Source organism: Rhineura floridana, chromosome 6 (genome assembly GCF_030035675.1).
Source record: "Rhineura floridana isolate rRhiFlo1 chromosome 6, rRhiFlo1.hap2, whole genome shotgun sequence".
NCBI lineage: Eukaryota > Metazoa > Chordata > Lepidosauria > Squamata > Rhineuridae > Rhineura > Rhineura floridana.
Window position 1 is genome coordinate 83,753,442 of NC_084485.1, and position 15,359 is coordinate 83,768,800.

Here is a 15,359-nt window from a genome sequence, read left to right on the forward strand (position 1 = left end):
TCACCCTTAACAAATTACAATTCCCAGGATACTTTGGAGGAAGCCATGACTGTTACAGAGGTATAACATTGCTTCAAATGTATGGTGTGGATGCGAAGAAAAGAAGAAGCAAGGAAATGAATGAGTTGTCTTCTTTTTCATTCTCTGTTTGGCAGAGTGATAGTTCTATTAAATCTGTTATCAAAACTACATTTTGTCAATCTCTTCCTCTCACATCCTCATGCCCACATACACACTGTGCCAATCAGACATTGCTTGGTATATCTGAACTTCAGTACCATCTCTTACTGCATTAAATAAAGATGGCACTCTTCCAACCTATATACAGAAGTTGAGCAGAGTGGCAGTTGAATTTTATTTGTATGTTGAGGACAGAACAGTGTAGGATGTGAGGCACTTATCACTCAGTTGTCCAACAGAGAAGAATGACCTGGGATGCAGGAGAAACAGCCAAGGGGCTGCTGCTTCTACCTCCCTGCTGCCCAGCATCTGCCACTTGTGGTGGCTGGGAGGGCTGGCCCTGCCCTTGAATAACGCTCCAGACCATATAAGCTTCTCTCCTGTCTCCCGCAGAAAATGGGAGCATTATGAATTGCAATTATGAATTGAGCATTATGAAATGAGCAAACATACCTCTCTGGGTAGATATCCAGAATGGAGTATGCTACCTTCCATTATATCATTGTCATGTGAAGGGAAAAACACACACATGTCAGTTAATATTGTCCAAGACACTCAAGGCAGCGTACATGCTGTCCTCCCATGTTATCCTTATAATAACCTGGTGAGGGAGATGAAGCTGAAAGTAATGACTGTCCCAAAGTCCCTCATTGAACTTCCTGCCCAAACAGGTATCTGAATCTAGGTCTTCCTGAGCCTAGTCCAACACACTAATTGAGGAGGAGCCAATGTGGTGCCTCTAACTACCATCATCCATGACCACTGGGCATGCTGGCTGGGGCTGATGAGAGGTATAGTTCAAAACCTCTGGAGAACACCATGATGCTGGCCACTGCTGCTCTAACCACTACACTATGCTGTCTTTCCATCAATCCATATCAGCAAGGGTACCATTTACTACTCTAGAAGTCCACAAAGCCGCCTGTGGACTGATGTGGTGGAATGGGTGGAAAGGCACTGTGGCATCGCTTTCTCTCTCTAACTCTTCCAGAGCACTTGAGCTTGGTATAGCACAGTACCATGATGTTGCATTACAGTGAACAGTACAGGTACTTTAGGGCCAAAGAAGATGCAAAGTATCTTCAGCCAGCTAGTGAAAAGAATCAAACGTCTGGTCAAAAGTATCAGGACTAGGATTGCCCCTTGGATCAGTGACCAACATGCAAGTATAAAACACAGACTCTTTCCCAGTAGTCTTTTGCTTCCTCCCATTCTGCTCTGGCTTCCTTTAAAACAAAAATCACTCTTGAAAAGGAAGGCATGGGCTCTTATTTTACTGGCCTCTGGCAACCTAACTGTAGCAGCGGTGGGGTTAAAAAGCGCCTGACATAGGAAGATTAAAAACAATCCGAGGAATTTGTTGCAAACTTCCTGGATGGTTCCCCACATGCAGTGGCGTTTTCTTGGCTGCCTGGCTTATAATCAGCAGAGTGGAATGTTGTAAATTAAATATTTTTAAACAACTTTGCTCTCTCCCTGGTTAAACATTGCAAAGATTGCTCTTTCTTGTCTGTTTCATGCTGGGTGGTCTCTCTCTCTCTCCCCCCCCTTCCATTTGTCTGTACGTCTTCTTCAAACACAATTAACCATTTAGATGTTGGACAAAGGATTAGCTTATGCATACAAGGCCAGACGCTAGTCCTTTTCCTTGGGGTGGGGGTGGAAGGGGGGGCAAAGAACCAGGGGCAGATCTTTTACTTTCTGCTAAAAAACAAAAGCCAAGAAAATCCCCTAACCCTTCCAGTTTTCCTTGAATGATAAAGGCCCAGTTGCAGGCTCCTCAGCTGCCCTCCAGTGTAGGCTTCAGAAGCTCAGTGCTTTCTTATCTTGGTGGTCAGCACTGAAACAGTCTTAAGCATATCAGTTGATGTGATGTCCAGAAATTCTAGTACCTTATAAACTTGAAGTTTGCCTTAACCCACTGTTTATGAACGTCACATACCACTGGCATGTTGTGACTGCTGAGTTATTTCCTGACCTCCTGACATTCCCCATTTCTGGGGGTAACCTGTATTCCCAAATGCAGTTAATACTTCAGAAGAGTTGGGATGTAAGAGACACTGTTCTGAAAAGCGAAGGGTGTAATTCCCCCAGGGATACTTAGCAAACACACACATGTATGGGTATGGTCTGCTGATGTATAAACATTTTTACCTCACATGGGAACAGCAGGCCAAGCCTGGAGGTTGAAGCAAAGCCTTGCTACTTCAGAGTTAGCCATATTCCTAACTTAAGTAACCAGCACTTAGAGGGACAAGACGCTCGCCTTCATAAAGAGTATACACAGGTGCTTCCTCTCTTGAGAACTTGACAATGGCTGAGGAAGCTTCTGTTTGAACTTTGGTGTGGCAGCTGTGTTGTAGTCTCTAAATGAGAGCAAGGGTGCAGAAACTCATACCCACACAACACACAAGAGTCATTTTTGCAAGCCCACTTTCTTGTGCTTCTGACCAGTGAGCAGAGAATGGAATTAAATCCACACTGCCCAAGATCTCCCAAGAGATGCTGAGCACATGTGTCTGATCTGCTCTCCTGTCAGGCTTACACAGAGAGCTATAGCAGGCTCAGTGCCTCCTTAGTGCACTGCAGAACATGTCTATACTACTCATGGAGCTGGGGTGCTCCTCATACATACATGCAGGTGTCCCATGCCAGAAGCTGTTGTGTATGCTGGCTTAAATGGCACTGGGCCATAACTCAGTGGTGGAGCATCTGGCTTTGCATGTAAAAGGTTCCAGGTTCAATCCCTGGCATCCTCAAGTCCATCTGGGAGGGACCCTTGCCTGAAAACCTGGAGAGTCTATGTGGGTAATACTGAACTAGATAGACCAAATGGTCAGACGTGGTATAAAGCAGCTTCTTAGGTTCCTAAAAAAAATAAAATCATATTCTTTTATTTCATTATTTCAACATTACAATTTGTTAAGATCCAAACAGAACAAATTAAATGTAAAAAAAGAAAAGAAAAAAAGAAAAGAAATAGAACAAACAGAACTAAGCTAAATTAATTTGCAAACTATAAATTACAATCAGGAGCAGGTAAAAACATAATTCCATATACATAATCCAGATTCCCCCCCCCCATCTTATTAATTTAGAATATTACAGGTGTGCTAAATTACCTTACCAATTTGTTCCAGGGAATCAGACTTTACAACTGATTAGCTGACCTCATTTCTTTTTTTCCTTTTTCCCTTTACCCAGTTACCACAAAATACTATTCATCTTTGCCATATTTCTACATAGACCGAGGGTACTACCTGTGGATATCATAATTTGTATAAGAAATAAAGTCCTGCCATATTGCTAAAAATCAGTCTAGTGTGGCTTGTCCCAAATGGTCTGACTTGGTATAAGGCAGCTTGCTATGTTCCTAATGCAATTCCTACCCAATTTACATGAGATACCAAAAAGACAAATAATTGGGTATCAGAACAAATGAAACCAGAACTATCACTAGATGCTAAAAAGATGAAACTGAGGTTATCATACTTTGGACACATAATTAGAAGACATGATTCACTAGAAAAGACAATAATGCTGGGAAAAACAGAAGGGAGTAGAAAAAGAGGAAGGCCAAACAAGAGATGGATTGATTCCATAAAGGAAGGCACAGACCTGAACTTACAAGATCTGAACAGGGTGGTTCATGACAGTTGCTCTTGGAGGTCGCTGATTCATAGGGTCGCCATAAGTCGGAATCGACTGGAAGGCACATAACAACAACAAGAAGTGTGTACTAGATTGCAGATCTGAACAGGATGGTTTATGCTATTGGAGGTCGCTGATTCATAGGGTCGTCATAAGTTGTGATGGACTTGAAGGTACATAACAACAACAAATGGTTAAAAGGCTACTGGTCTAGGCTACCAGCTTGGTTAGCGCTTGTATGAATGTATGGGTATATATATGTGTATAAAGATAGCTTCACTAAACCTCCGCCCTCAAGGTCTGATATTAAACATGTAAATTTTGTAACTGATGCTGCAAATTTACTTAGATGTGCATAATGTGCAGAACTCTTCCTAGATCCTGTGCTAGATAGCTTGATGCCTTGGGGGTGAAATAGGAACTTTCTAGACCTTCAGCTATAACAATCCTGTATGTCATTAAAACGAAGAAAATCACATCTCCTCAGCAATTAGTGTGTTTAGGAAAACAGTATTTACTCATGGCAAAATTACTACAATTAATTGACGATGCTGCTGGTTTTGGCCACACACCCAGTATAGGCAAAAGCACGCCAGTAAGATTCGTCTTACATCAAGCCATAAAATTCTATCTAAAATTTGTTGTTGAATTCAAACATGATTTTTAAAATTATCATCTAGGTTTTCAGGGTGAAAAACTGGTATCTCACGAGACATAGTAATAAATTCCCCACTGCCAAAAAGGAGAGTTCCTGTTTCTAACATGGATTTCAGATAGCACATTGATAACTGGCCTGACAGAGATGAGGCTCTTTGATAATATTACATTGTAAAACTGCTCTGCCACAGGATAGACCGCTATATCTATTGGAACACATGGGCTGCAAAACACCAGAGCAAACATATTGTTCATTTTCTAATTATAAAAGCATTGGAGACTCTTTGGTCTTATAGCATTTGGAGAGCAATTCTGCTCTGTTGGTTTGTAAATATAATGCAAATGAAGGTAGATTTCTAAGGAAAAGAAATACTTATCCGAAGAGAATTGAACCCACAAAGTAAGGCTCCAGAACTCTAGGTCTGATAATCAAATTTTAAGACATATTTCAAGAAAATGGAGAAAACAAACTACAGTGTACATGGCTGTTTTCAGAGGGTGGTGCTTGGGGGAATGCTGTTTGGCCTCATAGAACCTTCGATATGGGGTTCCACAGGGTTCAGTTCTATCCTCCATGCTGTTTAATATCTACATGAAACTGCTGAGTAGGGTCTGGATTTTTTGAGTATGTTATCAGCAATATGCTGATGACACACAGCTCTGCTTCTCCTTTACATCTGCAGGTGTGGAAATGGATATGCTAAATCGATGTCTTGCTTCAGTAATGTAATGGATGACAGCCAGTAAACTGAAGCTTAATCAAAACAAGACAGAGGCACTGTTAGTGGGTAGTTCTCTAGACTTGGATGGGTGAGTTGTGCTCTGGATGGGGTTAACGCTTCCTCTGATGGAGCAGGTACGTAGCTTGGGGGTGCTCCTGGATCCATTACTTTCACTTGAGGTTTAAGTGGCCTTGGTGGCACCGAGTGCCTTCCATCAACTTTGACTGGTGGCTCAGGGATAAGTTGGTCAGGACATATAACATCAATTCTGGCATGGCTGCACTGGCTATCAATTAGTTTCCAGGCTCAATTCAAAGTGCTGGTTTTGACAAATAAAGCCTTATGCAGCTTAGGACCTCAGTATCTCAATGACTGCCTCTCCCCATAAGAACTGACCTGGACCCTGCATTCATAATCAGAGGCCCTTCTTTGTGTGCCACTCCGTAGGATGCTCAGAGGGTAGCAACACTAGAACGGACCTTTTCAGTGGTGGCCCCCTGCTGTGTAATGTTTTCCCCAGGCAGGCACACCAGGCAAAGACTTTCTTTTTCATTCAGGCCTTTGGTCCTTGATGTAGGCTGTTTTATTAATTTTATTTGGGTTTTAAGTTTTTATATTATATGTTTTTCAAACTGTTTTATATTGTATGTTTTTAAATTTGTTTTAAGTTGCCTAGAAACCACTAGGTATGAGGAGACTATCAAATGAAATAAATAATAATCCCATGAAAATAAAAGGGCAAAGCAGGGATCACTAATCTGCTTTGGGCTCATGGGCACACTTCAAATTTTGAGAGAGTGATGTCTGAGTACTACCACCTTCTCTCATCTCCTTTCCTCAGGTCAGTTTCTCCCCCCCCCATAAAGAACATGTGTATGTGAGTGCATGAGCACATGCACACACACGCACACACACACTCTCACTCTTTGCTTTTCAATGGGATCTGTGTAAAAGCCAGATCCAGGAGAATCAAAATGGATCCTCTTAAATTGGTGTGATTTTAAAAGGGCTCTCAAATAATACCACAGATATATTGATCAAAGTAATGTCCTCATGGATCTTGATTATTTTTACAAAGCAGGAAAAAATAGCCACCAAGAAATCACAGACACAGAGGTGACCTAACATTTTTTAGTGTTTTTGGGGGGATCTTTGTAAAAAGTGTGTTGATCTATGATGATCTATGCCTCAGATCAATGTTTCTGTGCTATGGCAAAGGTGGAAAGCACTGCATCTGTGGATATTATGCTTCAGTCAGCGGAGACAGATGTGATCTGTGATTTGATGGTTTTTGGGGCAGAGGTAGTGGAACCAACGGGGTGGGTTGAGAAAGCAATTTCTAGATCTATTTTACTGGATCTGATTTTTGTAGTGTGTGCGTACATGCACCTTCTCTCTCTCTCTCTCTCTCTCTGGTAATGTATTCTCTCTCTGGTGTTCCATTCTCTACCTTTCTTCTGACACCTGAAGTACCCCATTTTCTCCCTCCTGCCTCTCCCGATTGCTCATGTTGCCCAGTTTGCCCCCCCTTCTATCCCTTTGGTCACAACGGCTAAAAGTGCTGATTTGAGCATTGAAAAGTACATAGAGCTGAAAGACACAGTGGCAAACAGCACACAGAGGTGCAAGAGAAAGTGGGAGAGGGTTTCGCCTTTCCTACTTCCACTTTTACCTCTATGTACTTTTCAGCAGGGCAGGAAGCAGCCACCTTCACCACCTCATGAAAAAGGAGGCAGATGTCATAGCCCCAAACCAGGATTGGTTGGAGGCAGAGTCCTTGGCACTGCAGCTCCAAGGAGGCAATAAATCCTCCCCATGAACCATCCTGTATGGGCCCATGGGCACTGGAGCCCATCTCCCCTTCCCGAGCCCCAAAGAGATACCTCTACCACAATGCTCTGAATTATTATTTATTTATTTATTATGTTATTTATATTCCACCCTTCCTCTCAGCAGGAGCCCAGGGTGGCAAACAGAAGCGCTAAAAACACTTTAAAACATCATAAAAACAGACCTTAAAATACATTAAAACAAAACAACGTTAAAAACATTAAAAAAAAATTTTAAAACATCTTTTTAAAAAGGGTTAAAAACATTATTAAAAACAAGGGCAAGGGTTGAGAGGACACGTTGCTGGCTGCATTATCGCAAGCACCTTGTGTACGTCATCAGGCCACATCAACTGAAACCGATCCCAAGAAGTTGCAGCAGACATTACACTGAATACCTCACTGGAGACTACAGTAGATGTGGATGAGGCATCAAGACTGCTACGGAGGCGAGCAACTTTACCCTCAAAGTGCCTTGCAAACAATTCACAGTGGGCCTCTGAAGGGTCTAAAACTCCATTTCCTGGTGTTGATGTCAACAGATGCCTGACACTACGGAAAAGCTCCACTGGGTAGCTACTTGAGGATGTGATGGGGGCAGAGGATGGGCCTTCTTTGCCGCCCTCACTGACACACAGTAGGCACGGTTATGATGTTTTACTCATGCCCAATCAGCCTCACATCACGTCTTTCGCCACTTGCGCTCTAGCCGTCGTCCAGCCTGTTTCATTGCCCTTAGCTCACTGGTGTACTAAGGTGCAAACCGGGCTCCACAATACCAGGGAGGGTGCTCGGGGGCAACCGTGTCAAGAGCCCAACACACCTTGCTGTTCCACAGTATGACAAGGGCTTCAACAGGGTCACCTGTGCTATCTACTGGGAACTCCCCCAGGGCATTCAGGAATCCTGTGGATTCCATTAGGCTCCGGGGGCGGACCATCTTAATCTGTCCACCACCCCTTCAGGGAAGGATCGGAGCCATGAGTCTAAACTTCACCAGGAAGTGATCTGACCATGACAATGGGGTGACATCCACCCTCCCATCTCCAGACCACCCCTTCCTCCATCTGGAGGAAAAACCAAGTTGAGGGTGTGCCCTGCCCTATGTGTTGGGCCAGTAACATCTTGAGACAGCCCCATGGTCGTCATGGAGGCCATGAAGTCCCAAGCCAGAACACTAGAGGCAGCCTCCGCATGGACATTGAAATCACCCAGCACTATCGTTCTGGGCTCCTCCAACAACCCCAGCTCTGATGGTTGGTCTGTATTCCTTGAGACATCAACAGAGACCGGAAGAGAAACCCCCACAGCTGGAAATACCATCACACCAAAGGAGCCAATGGTGGCAGAAGAAGGCACCAGCTGGGAGATGACACTTAGGGGGTGGGGCTTCCAGTGACTGACTTCCTAGCCCTGCTGAAAAACTCAGACAATTGCTTCTGGACCTTGCTGAGACACCTTGGATATTTGGCCTCAGCTGCAGTTGCATTATCTGTGGTCCTGAACTCCATACATCAATCCCCCTCCAAGGGGCTGACCGCTGCCTTGCCAATTGCCTGGGGAAGCAGGAACTTCTAACCTCTCCTCGCTTGGGCCATCACCCCTCCTTAGCGGTGAGCATCCCTGTGGATCACAGAGCCTTCATAGGCATCCATTGTGCCCATGGGTGTCATACTGATCACAGGGCTAACAGAAATAGTGATGTTGCTGCCTAGAAAATGCACTTCCCTATTACCATTCAGAATGGTTTTAGACTGGGGAAATGTATATTTAAATTAGGAAGCAAATGCAGTATAAAGAAAAAATTGGCCAACAGAACACAATGTGGGGAAGGGCTGTAGCTCAGTGGTAGAGAACATGCTTTGCATGCAAAAGGGCCAGGTTCAGTCTCTGGCATTTCTGGTTAATAGATTTGGGTAGCATGGGATGTGCGAGATACAGAGAGCCCCTCCTAGTTAGCATAGATATTTTTAGGCTAGACGGACAAAAATCTGATCTGGAACATGGCAGCTTCTTCCCAAGTTGTTACACATGGCTAGGGAAGTTTGTCAGCTTGGGCCAAGTTATGTTTGTGCTAGATGATGCCTGAAGTTTCTTCCAGCAAGTGGAGGATGTGTGGGCAGGGGTGGGGAAACACCTCTTGCTTGCCTTGTAGCCCTCATTCTATTTACTTGAAGGATACACCCACATTTAATATATAGCCCCATTTTCAAACTTGGGCTAATGCAGATCTACTGAGTTAATGTGATTTGATGAGTATGGGAGAGGGAAAAAGAACTAAAGATGTGTGTTATATTACTTCTTTTGATCCTCATTTTTCTGCATCACTATGTCACAGAGAATATGATGCTAGTTAAGTAGGCAGCACAGTGTGAGCTCTCAAGACTAGTGTGGGCTGTTCCTTGCCACATAATTTCTTGTTTAAATTGGACCTTTTGTCATACTTGCAATTCCACTGATTTCAGGAGGACTAGGTGTATGTGTGACAAATATGCACAACAGGCTTATTGGAAACTGAAGATGTGTGTGGAGGGCAAGTACAGGGTGGGGGCTGCCTGAACCCCAACGTTTGTGAAGGAGAATTAGGTCTTGTCATGGCTTAGGATGTATGATGGAAATGAGTTGCAATAAGTAAAATGATAAAAACAAGAAAATACAATATAAGAACAGTCCACTAGAGAGACCACTGCATTGCACAAATTTACATGGGACTCAGGAGCTGATGGTTTCCACTTGGAAGAGGGTCAAGGCAAGCAGCCGCTGTGTTGTGAAGGAGCAGGAATTGCCCAAGTGGGAGATGTTTGCTATATGACACAGCTACACTAACATAAACATATAGGCATCACCTCCATTACCAGAGGACATGTGAGGTGAGTCTTATAGAAAACAGACCCAAGAATCTCACTGTCAGATCACTAGAGGGTTAAATTAAAGCAGCTATCTTGTGATTTGTAGAGGAATCATTATTTGGAATTATTCTTCATAATTGCAGTATTGCCACACACAATGACTACATCAAGAGCAAATTTTTGCTTTGATAATCTACTTTTATCTTGCCCCAAACACCTGCGGGTCATAAAAGGCAAAAAGGAAAAGCCTGTTCCTCCCAACAGTCAATAATATTTGCAAGCTACAGAAAACATGAGACTAAAGACCTCGGTTTTAAGTTGCTCACCAAGGCTTCCCATCCCCTCTCATGATACTAAGCAAAGCAACACTACAAAGACAGGATGTTCATGTCTCATACAGGTACAGGGAGTCATCACAGGAGCAAAGACCTGGCAAAAACCATGATGCCAATTCCTTAGGTTCACTTCCTAATTTATATTTTGTATAGATATCTGTACACAAACGACAGACATCTTGTGTCACTAAGAACAACATATCTTTGTTGAAATCACAACTTTTATCAGTAAAATTCACATGAGAGGGTGGGGAAGGTTGATCCTTTCCTATTCAGTTCTTCCATGTATCTGCACCATTTTAAATGTATCTGCACCATTTTCAACTAATGCAAGGAATGCACATTTTGTATTTAGCTATCCTTATGTCATGGAAGAGATCAGGATAAATTCTGAATTATCCAACCATGTATGAAGTAAAGCAGAGTTGGGGACCTCAGGCCTGGGGGCCAAATGCAGCCCTCCCAGCCTCTCTATCTGGCCCTCAGAAAACTCTCCAGACTGCACCCCCCACTGACCTTGCTTCACACCCTCCTCTGCTGCGAATGTGCCATTAAAATTTGATAATGTCTCTGGCTTGTCTAGATGGAGGAGAGGGGCATGTGCAGAAACTAGCCTATTATAAAAAGCTAAACTTTGCATGTGTTACTCTGCCTGCTTTTGCTTCTGGCCCTGCCCACCACTGGCATGTGGCCCCCAGCCTCAGGCTAGAAAAGATTCCCCATGCTTCAAGTAAAGCAAAGTACAGCAGGAGAATAAAACAAAGGGGCAATGGATGAGATTCTGTTATTAAAAGAGAAGTTGAGATCCGCAGGGTTCTGCCCAATATGCCAATCTGAACTTTAGGCAGATACTGAAATTTATAGCAATATCAGGGCTAGGTAGACATCTAGATCCCTTGACTATGTGGGAGTGTTTTTGTTTTTTAACCTGCTCACAGGCTACCTGTCCCAGAGTAGTCCAAGATGTGGGTGCCTTGAGGAGATCTATTATCACTTACATTGAATAATAAAAAAGATGGCCTATTGATAATGGGGTGCTGAAATTCTTTCTGGGTATTTGAGGAGCAAATTGACCCACCAGCATTCTTTTTCACACTCCACAAGTACAATGTGAAATTAGATACTAGAGCAGCTCATGAGGGGTTAACTTGGGCCATATAGGAGAGCCCAGAGAGCGGCACAGGGATGCATGTGAAGAGATAAGCAGCCTTTCATCTTAGGCAGCTGCTGTTTCACATATTTCCATTTGGAGCCAGTTCTTTAATGTGGTTATTTTTAATTTATGAAAGAATGGGCAGGGTTAGATTATAATGTTGATTCTCCTGTGTAACATGAAAACAAAAATAATGCTGCTTCCCTCAGGGGGAAAAGATCAGGAACATGTTTATCACATTGTCTAATGAAAATGGCTCCATGAGCTAGAGGGAGCCCCAGCTGACGAAGCGTCAAGGCCCCAGTTGACAAAGCGTCAAGGCGAGTTAAGCAGCAGAGCGAAAAGAGGGTAAGTAGCTCCCATCTATTTCATTATTTAATTGAAGTAAAACAGCTCAGAGCAATAAGTAATAAGGGCAGCCCAAGGTCACCCTGAGCTAGGAGCCAAATCCTGAAAGAACCTATATCTTAGGAGACAGATCCTAGGAGAAGGAAGCCTATAGAAAGCTAGTTTTCAACACCACCCTAGCAGGAAAGCTTCAGGGGACACTGTAAACAAGGCTAAATTCCAGTCGGAGAGAAGGGGGAAAAGGAAACTCCACCGACACATACAGGGAGAGAGTTAGCTCAGTCCTTGCTAAAAAGGGCAGCTTCAGCTTTCCTGAAACACAACCACAAGCTCTGTTTCCCTAGGTTAAAGGAAGGTCAGGCTGTTCTAGGTGGGAAAACAACAAACAAAAAAGATTTGCCTGGAAGGCGCAACCCCTTACTTAGATTAAAAGCAGCCAAAAGCTTAAACAGCCCCGCCCCTCGCTCAGGAAGGAAGGAAGCCTGCCTTCCTGCCTTCAAAGGAAGGAAGCCTGAGAGAATACTAAAGAGTTAAGCCCCAGCTGATAGCCATCAGCCTCAAGTAACACATCATTGGCTGGCAGCAGTAGCTGGGAGGAACCAGCCACACATATAAAGTCAGAGCACCCTAGCGAGGGAGCCTGCTCCACGAGCTAGAGGGAGCTCCAGCTGACGAAGTGTCAAGGCGAGTTAAGCAGCAGAGCGAGTTCGGCAGCACGGCCAGGAGGCCAGGGCCACCCACTCTGCCCGTCTGTTCCCTGACCTCAACTAAACCGCAGTCTCCAACCCATTGACGTAATAAACCTTAAACAAAACTATGCAGGTAAGAAGCCAGCAGGGGTGTGGGGGCTTTCCAGTGTTTTGCACCGCCTGCAGCATGTATGACTATCTGCCTGTTGGACAGAAGTCGTGGGTGTGCTCTTGGTGCAATGAGCTCCTGGCTCTCCGGGAACGACTTCATTTCCTTGAGGCCAAGGTGGCGGACCTGGAAAAGCTGAGAGAGGCAGAGAGGTGTGTGGAGGAGGCCTTCAGGGAAGTTATAGCTGTGTCCCACTCCAACGATGATAGCTCTCCTGCTATCATGGAGAACGATGGTCTCGGGGAAGGAGAGCATCCAGCTGAGGAAGAGGGAAACGATCCCTTAGAAGGGACCCATTCCTTGGGGGATGAGCAGCTATCCTCTCGTGCCGAGGATATATCTCCAGGGGGTGGAGGGATCCTTGTAGTGGGTGATTCGATCATTAGGAACATAGACAGTGGGGTGTGTGATGGGCGTGTAGACTGCAAGGTGTTTTGCCTGCCTGGTGCGAAGGTTGCGGATATCGCCCATCGTTTAGATAGTTTGGTAGACAGTGCTGGGAAGGAGTCAGTGGTTGTGGTGCACGTTGGCACCAACGACATGGGGAAATGCAGCCGTGAGGTCCTGGAAGCAAAATTTAGGTTGCTAGGTAGGATGCTGAAAGCCAGGACCTCCAAGGTGGCTTTCTCTGAAATGCTACCAGTTCCACGCGCAGGACCAGCCAGACAGGCCCAGCTTCGCAGTCTCAATGCGTGGATGAGACGATGGTGTCGGGTGGAAGGGTTCGGATTTGTTAGGCACTGGGGAACATTTTGGGACAAGCCGGGCCTGTACAAAAGAGACGGGCTCCACTTGAACCAGAATGGAACCAGACTGCTGGCACTTAAAATTAAAAAGGTAGCAGAGCAGCTTTTAAACTGACTGAGGGGGGAAACCCGACAGGAGCTGAGAAAGGTCCGGTTCGGAATAAACCTCCCCCCTGGGATAAAGACCAAAGAAATGATGAAATTTTAAAAGGGGTAGGCCTAGAAGTAGGCATTGTGAGAGCAGGGGCACAGCATATAAATTCAGAACAGCAAAATTACCACAGGCCTAACCACAAGTGCCAAAGACACTTGAAGAGAGACACTGCTTACAAGTGCCTGTACGCTAATGCTAGGAGCCTCCGAACCAAGATGGGAGAACTGGAGTGCTTGGTCTTAGAGAAGAGCATTGATATAGTGAGCATAACCGAGACCTGGTGGAATGGAGAAAACCAGTGGGATACGGTTATCCCTGGATATAAACTATATCGGAAGGACAGGGAAGGACGTATTGGTGGCGGAGTTGCTCTATACGTGAAAGAAGGCATTGAATCCAGCAAGCTCGAAACCCCAAAAGAGGCAGACTCCTCCACAGAATCATTGTGGGTGGTAATACCGTGCCCCAGGAGGGACTTAATACTGGGAACGATCTATCGTCCCCCTGATCAAAATGCTCAGGGAGACCTTGAGATGAGATATGAAATTGAGGAAGCATCCAAACTAGGAAATGTGGTAGTAATGGGTGACTTCAACTACCCGGACATAGACTGGCTGCATATATGTTCCAGTCATGACAAAGAAGCAAAGTTTCTAGATATTCTAAATGACTATTCCCTAGACCAGTTGGTCATGGAACCGACCAGAGGGACGGCAACCCTGGACTTAATCCTCAGTGGGGACCGGGACCTGGTGCGAGATGTAAGTGTTGTTGAACCGATTGGGAGCAGTGACCACAGTGCTATTCAATTAAACATACATGTAACTGGCCAATTGCCAAGAAAATCCAACACGGTCACATTTGACTTCAAAAGAGGAAACTTCACAAAAATGAGGGGATTGGTAAAAAGAAAGCTGAAAAACAAAGTCCAGAGGGTCACATCACTCGAAAATGCTTGGAAGTTGTTTAAAAACACTATATTAGAAGCTCAACTGGAGTGCATACCGCAGATCAGAAAAGGTACCGCCAGGGCCAAGAAGATGCCAGCATGGTTAACAAGCAAAGTCAAGGAAGCTCTTAGAGGCAAAAAGTCTTCCTTCAGAAAATGGAAGTCTTGTCCGAATGAAGAAAATAAAAAAGAACATAAACTCTGGCAAAAGAAATGCAAGAAGACAATAAGGGATGCTAAAAAAGATTTTGAGGAGCACATTGCTAAGAACATAAAAACCAACAACAAAAAATTCTATAAATACATTCAAAGCAGGAGACCATCTAGGGAGACAATTGGACCCTTGGATGATAAGGGAGTCAAAGGTGTACTAAAGAACGATAAGGAGATTGCAGAGAAGCTAAATGAATTCTTTGCATCTGTCTTCACAGTGGAAGATATAGGGCAGATCCCTGAACCTGAACTAACATTTGCAGGAAGGGATTCTGAGGAACTGAGACAAATAGTGGTAACGAGAGAGGAAGTTCTAAGCTTAATGGACAATATAAAAACTGACAAATCACCGGGCCCGGATGGCATCCACCCGAGAGTTCTCAAAGAACTCAAAGGTGAAATTGCTGATCCGCTAACTAAAATATGTAACTTGTCCCTCGGGTCCTCCTCCGTGCCTGAGGACTGGAAAGTGGCAAATGTAACGCCAATCTTCAAAAAGGGATCCAGAGGGGATCCCGGAAATTACAGGCCAGTTAGCTTAACTTCTGTCCCTGGAAAACTGGTAGAAAGTATAATTAAAGCTAGATTAACTAAGCACATAGAAGAAAAAGCCTTGCTGAAGCAGAGCCAGCATGGCTTCTGCAAGGGAAAGTCCTGTCTCAGTAACCTATTAGAATTCTTTGAGAGTGTCAACAAGCATATAGATAGAGGTGAT